The following is a 7389-nucleotide window of genomic DNA, read 5'->3' on the forward strand; positions in this document are numbered from 1 at the left end:
ACCCCGCGCCCACGGTGCCAGCTGCGCCAAGCGCACGTCTGAGCAAAAGCCTCCGGGGCTCCCTAGCGCCTGCGATGCCCGCCCCCTCCTTCGCTTCTCTATTGAATGTGTGAATTTGTACCAAAAGCTCTAATTTAAAAAAAATACATTTGAATCACCAAATTGTTTAATGCTTAAAGGTGCCATTCATTACTTTGAGTTTCAAAGAATTTTTTTAAGAAACACCTAAACTGGAGTTTAACGGAAAACTTGCAACTTTCTTCAGCATCTCCGCCAAAGATCCCACCTCCCGCCGCCCATCGGTACTTCGGCCGACGCGGGAGCAGGAACGGAGCGCGGCCAGAGCCGCGGATAAACGAAAAGTGTCTGCCGGGCGCAGACGGGGAGCGGCGCGGAAAGCAGGTCCCAGGGGTCCCGCGGCCCAACCCTGCGCCCTCGACTCTGCGACACCACAGGGCATCGGACCCGGGGGGAGCATAAGGGAGCAGCCTGGGGGCCGCGCGGGGGAGCCGGGCGCGGAGCCTGCCTGGGCTGCGGAGCCTCGGGGCAGCGCCTCCGGGGCTCCGGCCGCCGGGCTTGCCCAGCCCGCTCTCCAATCCCGGGCCCGACCGAAAGGGGTTAACAGACTACCCCAGGCAGGCCGAGACTCCCGGGGAAGGCCGCCGCCCCCGTCCGCATGCCGGCGGCCCGCAGCCCGCGACCCCGCGGTGCGAGCCCCCGCAGAAGCGAGAAGGCGGGGGCGGCGCCCGGGCGCGCGAGGACGGCCAGCGGGGGAAGGGAGGCGGCGCGCCGGGCGTCGGGGCGGGGCGAGCGAGGGCAGATCGGGGCATCCCGACCAGGCCCCGCCCCCGTCCCGCCCCCGCCGCGGACGGCGGGCCCACGATGACGGACAGGCCTTCGGGCCAGTCACAGCGCGGCTCGGCGCCCCGAGAGGCCACCCCGGCCGAGCGAACTGAGGGGCTCGGGAGAGGGCGGGGGCGGGCGGGGAAGCCTCTCGGCTTGGGGCGGGGTCTTGGGGAGACTGGCAGCGCTCCCAGCCAATGGGAGGCGGGAGCCGTCCCGTTAGCGCCGGATCCCCGCGGGTAGGGCGGGGCGGGCGGCGCGGTGGGGATCCCGGGGCTGGCGAGGGACCTTGACTCGGCTCCGCGCGGCGACATGGACCGGATGGCCAGCTCCATGAAGCAGGTGCCCAACCCGCTGCCCAAGGTGCTGAGCCGGCGCGGGGTTGGCGCGGGGCTGGAGGCGGCGGAGCGCGAGAGCTTCGAGCGGACTCAGGTGAGGACCGGGGACCCCGGGGCATCGCTGGGGCACCCTGAGAGACGCGGTGTCCCAGAGGGGCTTTGAAAGGATTAGAGGTCTTGCAGGCCCAGGAGAGGACGGGGCGAGGGGCCATGAGCAGGGGCATCTGGTGCGCAGAGCTGGGTGATCCCGGGAAGGTCGGGGACCCCGGGGCATCCCAGCTGTCCCGGGTAGAAGGGCAGGAGGGGCAGGGGCGGGCTCCGAGGAGCGGTCAGGATCCGTGCGGCGCTGCTGAGAGGAGCCAGAGCGGGCGGGACCGGGCAGGGGTCACAGGGAAGGCGAGGGGAGGGAACCGAAAAGGGGGCCGAGTGGAAGGGGTGTCCCTAAGCAGGGGGAGCGCGGGGGGTGCCACTTGGAGACGGAAGTGTCGAGGCGGAGATTGGGGGCACTGGGCTGGTAATGTGAAGGATGGGGGACCTTTCTTCCCCGGATCACTTCTTGGTTGCATTCACGACCCCTTCCTCCGCGCCCCGCCCCCACCAGCACCCCGCGGTGCCTATTGCTTGGCTCTCACCGGCCCCAGCTGTGGGCTCTGAGGCCGGGGCCGAAGGGGTCCGAGCGGAGGGAAGGAATGTAGGAAATGCGAAGTGTGGCCGAGCTTGGAAAATGACTCGGGGGCTGGATGGGGTGCCAGTCAGGGGCAGGAATGGGGGTGCTTGGGCTGACCGCCAGCTGCTGGTCAGAATGAGCTGCCCAGGGGTGCCCAGAGCCCTGACTCGGGGTCTTGGTTTCATCCACCAAGATGTGCCTGACAGCTCATAGGCAGACTGCCCTATTTGTCCGGCCTGACCAGGGCTTGGGGCCAAAATTCCTCAGTGTCATCAACAAAAAGCCACAATCCATTTTTACCTCAGAGTTTTTAATGCCTGGTGTATTGATTGGATTGAATAAAGCTGACATGTTTATGGTGCTCATCAGTTCATTTGTATGTAAAATCCATTTCAAAGAGTACAACACTTCTTTTAATCCCAGTGCCAAAGTTGTACGGGTAGATTTGTTCTCCACTCTTGCTCTCAGAGTGGAACCTTTGAAGATCCTGTTGTTGGGCCTGTCCTGCCAGAGGCTGGTCCCCTGCTGTGTTTGTTCTTCAAGTATGTGTCATTGTTTCTTCCCCCAAACCCTGTATACTTTGAGGGAAGGGGCTTTGGGATTTTAGATAGAAAAGTCAGATAGGATCTGACTCAGGGTTCTGTATATGGAATCGTGCAAAGAATAAAACTTTCCACCGCAGATTTCATTCTCTTCTTACTCTGAAAACCTCCAGCCCAGACAGGTGTGTCTGGTTAGTGTGAAGTAGGGAATCTCCTCTCCGTGGGTCATCCTACCCCAGGAGGGAAATGACAGATGCTCGTTCACTTCAGTTTCCCTAATTTTATGGACTGGACCCCTGAAAAGAAGGAAGTTTTCTGTCCGTCTCAGGTGTTACTGCCTCTGCTAGTTGCCTAGTCACATGAGACTTCTTGCTTCATGAAACACTGTGCATATTCTTTTTTTTTTAACGAAAGAAAAAAAATGGGTGTTATCTTATGACAACCCATTCCTTCTAGAGCCTCAGACAAATAAAAACTGGAGCAACAGAAATATGCTTAAGACTTTGACCCATTATAGTGATAGAAATTAGGTTTGTGAAAGTTTCCACCTGTGACTAGCATGTCCTCTAGCTATCCAGGGAGGGCCCAAACAAGGAGAGTCTAGGTCAGTGTTTTCTGGTGTTTTACATTCTATGGGACACTTGTGATTGGCCACATTTGACCAAGTGGGAAGGAGAGGGAGGAGGTAGAGTTGGAAAAGAGAATTTTTCTCTTGTTGAAAGTCTTTAGGGGAGTAGGAGAGTAAAGAAAAAGAAAAGAGAACAAACCCAGCATTAGTTAATCTGCAAAAATTCATTTTGTTTAATGACTATCAAGTGTATTATGAAATATAAAAATGAATTATAAGAAAAATGTTAGTTAAGATCATGAGAATCAGCCAAGGTATAATAATAATTGTAACAAATTATTATGCTTGGCACCATTCTAAGTACTTTATTGTACTTAGAATATTACTTTTTGAAATCTAGACAAGAACTGATGAGGTAGGTATCAGCCACATTTTACTCAGAGGAAATTGAGGCACAGAGAGGTTAAGTAACTTGCCAGAGATCACACAGCTAGAAGTGGTCCCAACCTTTAATCACTGCCTTGTGCTGCCTCCGAGTACTGAGAAGATATATCCCTGGCATTGGAGAAAGAAGATGTTGGAGTTTTACAGCTGGTATGTGTGTGGGCTGTGTGGCCTCAGGAAAGTTGTCTAAGCCTCCGTTCCTTATTGTAAAATAAAGATAATGCTTACCTCAAGGGTTTATTATGGGGATGAAATTAAATAATATGCACGAAGGCATTTTGCAAACTACAGAGCACCATTTCAGTGATGACTGTTATAATCTGACTGGGGAGACAAGACATAAGAAAGCTGAAGTGTGAGCAGTGGTGTAGGCTGTGATTAACTTTTCCTTAGAAGGGCTGAAGTGTCCAGGTAATAGGATAATTACAAGAGTGCATGGGTAAAGTATAGGTTATGGGGGTGGGAAGAGGTGGGGAGCCCTCATGGAGGGCTGAACCACACCTTTCAGCATGAGTTATTACAATGGCACTTGGGCCAGGCGTGGTGGCTCACGCCTGTAATCCTAGCACTCTGGGAGGCCGAGGCGGGAGGATTGTTTGAGCTCAGGAGTTCGAGACCAGCCTGAGCAAGAGTGAGACCCCCGTCTCTACTAAAAATAGAAAGAAATTAGCTGGACAACTAAAAATATATAGAAAAAACTAGCCGGGCATGGTGGCGCATGCCTGTAGTCCCAGCTACTCTGGAGGCTGAGGCAGAAGGATCGCTTGAGCCCAGGAGTTTGAGGTTGCTGTGAGCTAGACTGACGCCATGGCACTCTACTCAGGGCAATAGAGTGAGACTCTGTCTCAAAAAATAAAATAAAATAAAATAAAATGGCACTTGCTGGGTACAGGAGGAGGTGGGGCATTCCATTACTGGAGGGTGGTGGTAACAGAGAACATCCAGGTGGGTGCAGAGGAGACTAATTGGCTGAGGTGGTGACAGGGGCAGAATTGGCCACTCCCTCCTCTGAACTCCCGTAGCCATTTGTGAACCTCTCCTAGCTCCCGTTACCTTGTGCTGTCATTATCTCTATCTGTGTGGCCCTCAGTGAACTATGACCTTCTTGAGCGAAGGACTGTGTCTTGGTGAACAGGCCATAGTTGAGGGTAGAAAATTACTCAGGTCAGCAGGAAAGCCCTGGCCTGGGTGGACAGCTCTGCCCTGGTCCACGGGAGACACCTGTCATTACTTGATGTGTTTTCCTAATGGCCCCAGGTTTCCTCTTGGCCTAACCTTGTCTCCCACACACCTGTCAGAGGATTCCGATTGCTTTGCCTGCCTTCCTGTGTCCCAGCACCTGTACCCTGAAACCAGCCTTGTATCCTCACTCCTTGCAGGAAGCCTTGCCTCCTCAGCTGTTGTGGCACCGTCCTTGCACTTCACTGGGCCACTGTCTCTGCCAGAGCAGGCTCCAGGGACCCTGAGGGCTTAGCCACTGCTGCAGCCCCGTCTCCAGCCAGACCCCAGATGTGTCCCCCACCCAGTGGATTTCAAGCAACCTTCAGGCTTTAGAGAAATGAAAAGTACTTCTTGCCCTCAAAAAACCTGTTGTATTAATGTTACCTTATCTGGAGCACGTTACAGTTTATAAAACATGTCTTTAGCCATCACTGGGGCTGCACGATGGTTAGGTATTATAATCTTCATTTTATGGATGAGGACATCGTGACTCATGGAGCTTGGTCACTTGCCCAGGGTCATCGCATTGGTGAGTGAAAAGTTCAGGATTCAAAGCCAGGTCTCCAGGTTCCAAGTCTCAGACCCATTCTACCACACTGTCCTCACACTGGCCAAGAGGACGATTCTGGAATGAACCAGGAGGGCTGCCAATCACAGACAAGCAAAATACCCTGTCTGTTTTTAGTTAGCCAGAAAACAGTTTTCTCTATGGTTTGTTTATTCTTGCAACATCCATTTAGTGAGCACATACCGTGGAGGAGCACAGAGATGAGTAAGATAAAGAGACCAGTCCCAGAGGAGCTCGTGAATCAGCAGGGAAGTGGACTGGCCACTGCGAGGCTCCCCGACAAGCCTCGCTGCTTCTGTGTGGTCAGAGGCCTGGCAGCACCCGAGCCGAAGGATCACAGGCCCCTGCCCTGGACCTGCCGAGTCAGAGCCTGTGGTAGCCAGAGCCTGGATGGTCTGTGCACACTGAAGTTTGAGCTCTGGCGTAGGTGAATTCTGGGATTAGAGGAAAGGAGGAGCCTGCAGGAACAGACTCTTAGAGGAGAGGCCCAACTCTTAAGAGAGTCACAGTCTCTTTGGGTGGAGCACACCACAGAGTAAAGGATCTTAACAAATCGTGCATTGGGAACAGTCTTGGTTTCTAGAGAGGAAGAGACAGAAACAAATATTTAGTGAGGGCCTGCTGGTTCTAGGAACATGCTAAGCAATTTATATCCCATTTCATAGCTCGGGCTCAGAGAGGCTAAGTGACACAGCAAGGTCACACAGCAAGTAAACAAAGAAGCTAGGACTTCAAAATCAGATCCTAAAGTCCCTTTCTCCATGTTTAAGTTGGGGTGTTTCTACCATCTGGCTCATAATCTTCAGCAGATGCTCAGCCTTTGATTCACCAGCTGGAAAATTTTAGGGTTAGGCCAGGTGCGGTGGCTCACACCTGTAATCCTAGCATTTGGGAAGCTGAGGCAGGAGGATCGCTTGAGACCAAGATTTTGAGACCAGGTTGAGCAAGAGCGACCCTGGCTCTACAAAAAAATAGAAAAATTAGCCGGGCATAATGGTGCACGCCTATAGTCCCAGCTACTAGGGGACCTGAGGCAGGAGGCTCACTGGAGCCCAAGCATTTGAGATTATAGCGAACTATGATAACACCACTGCACTCCAGCTGGGGCAGCAGAGCAAGACCCTGTGTCGAAAAAAAAAAAAAAATCTTAGGGTTGGAGTAGAAGGATCAGTAGTTCTCAACCCTGGCTGCGTGTTAGAATTATCTGCAGAGCTCTTTTTAAACATACTGTTTTCCTGGGCCCTGCTGTGCAAGGACTCTGTAGGGCCCTGGCACCCTGGCTTTGGGGTGGCTCAGGTTATACCCAGAAAACCAAGATGGCCTGGAGCCGCTTCTCGCAGGTGTGAAGAATCTGTATCTTAGGTTTCTTCTTTGTAAATACAAATGCCCAGGACCAGGCTAGGCTGTACCCTGAGCCTTGTACCTGGCACTCCTTCCCCTCCTGCCCGCTGACCAAGTGTCCCAAGTGCACACGTTGCCTGAGGTATGAGCAGGGGCCTTCTTGCAGGGACAGCTGTAAGCGCACCCCGTTTCCCCATTTACTTCACCATCAGGGATTGGCTTCTTATATAAAAGGTTCTGTGCCCTCCTGTGCCCTCTCCTCCCTTAGTGGGCACTGAAAACATAGGAAGGGGGCCAAGAGCTTTCTCTGGGTCCCTGGTTTTCACTTTTCTGGGTTTCCTCCCACGGATGGTCATGACAGTAGCCAGCATTACTGCCCACTCGCTCTGTGCTGGCAGGAAAGGCCTCATACAAGCAGCCTTTTCCACATTTGCAACAAATTGATGAATTAACAATCCCTGTGTCACAGGGGAGGAGAGCGAGGCTTCCAGGGCTTAATCGCTAGCTCATGGATCTGAAGTTGGTAAGGGACAGAGCAGGGACTCAAATCTAGAGAATGGGCCCCTGAGCCTGGCTTTCCAGACAGTTTGCTGTCTGTCTGTCCCTTTGTCACCACATGGTGCCCTCCTGCTCTCTTCCTCTTTCCTCCCCCCAGTCCTTGGGGTTCCCACAGCGCTGTCCTCACCCCACTTCTCTTTCATCTCCTGTCCACTTCCTCTGCCCGCACCTCCGTCCGACGGTTTCTGTTCTCACCTCCCGGCTTCACCCTCCTGACTTCCCAGCCTGTGTGACCACTTCCCACCGGACACCTCCACCTGCCTGGAGGCCCCACGTCTGGGCATCACCCCTCTTCTCTC

General features: G+C 53.8%; 1 pseudogene across 1 annotated transcript; it reads left to right on the top strand.

Annotated features, from left to right (window-relative positions):
* Window positions 1-1121: 1121 nt before the first annotated feature.
* LOC105806985 lies at window positions 1122-4956 on the top strand (annotated as a pseudogene). Its single transcript, XR_001137307.1, has 2 exons — window positions 1122-1275; window positions 4660-4956. The product of XR_001137307.1 is annotated as an uncharacterized LOC105806985 (transcript).
* The last annotated feature ends 2433 nt before the right edge of the window (window positions 4957-7389 follow it).

This window comes from Propithecus coquereli, unplaced genomic scaffold (genome assembly GCF_000956105.1).
Source record: "Propithecus coquereli isolate 6110/MARCELLA unplaced genomic scaffold, Pcoq_1.0 Scaffold150, whole genome shotgun sequence".
NCBI classification, from domain to species: domain Eukaryota; kingdom Metazoa; phylum Chordata; class Mammalia; order Primates; family Indriidae; genus Propithecus; species Propithecus coquereli.